The following is a 458-nucleotide window of genomic DNA, read 5'->3' as shown; positions in this document are numbered from 1 at the left end:
ACTTTAAAATCAAACTATTCCATACACACAGTATTATTAAATATTATATTTATTTTCGTTATTATTGTGTCCGAAGTCCCAAAAGCGCCACATATCGGTGATTTTTAGGAATTATGGTAAGGTATGGAGGTATATCAAGAGTAGATCCTATTATCTACTCTTGGGGTATATCTAGCTCCTTATACCGGTATATCCGTATCATGTCTGCCGTGTATTGATATAACCTCACAACGAGTAGTCTTCAAAGTCAATGGAACTTATCGAAGACAAATCGATATTGCTAGTCTATATATGGAATTTTGGGGAGTGGCTTACCCATAGGGCTGACCGGACTCTTTCGCCGCTCCCGTGCGTGTCGACCATAAATTTATACACCAAAATGTTTTCTGTATTATATACCTACATATTATAATATAACGTATATTATATATATATATATATATATATATATATATATA

This window comes from Priapulus caudatus, unplaced genomic scaffold, assembly GCF_000485595.1.
Source record: "Priapulus caudatus unplaced genomic scaffold, Priapulus_caudatus-5.0.1 Scaffold353, whole genome shotgun sequence".
Lineage (NCBI taxonomy): Eukaryota > Metazoa > Priapulida > Priapulimorpha > Priapulimorphida > Priapulidae > Priapulus > Priapulus caudatus.
The sequence above is the reverse complement of the archived record's forward strand: the minus strand, read 5'-3'. Positions refer to the sequence as shown.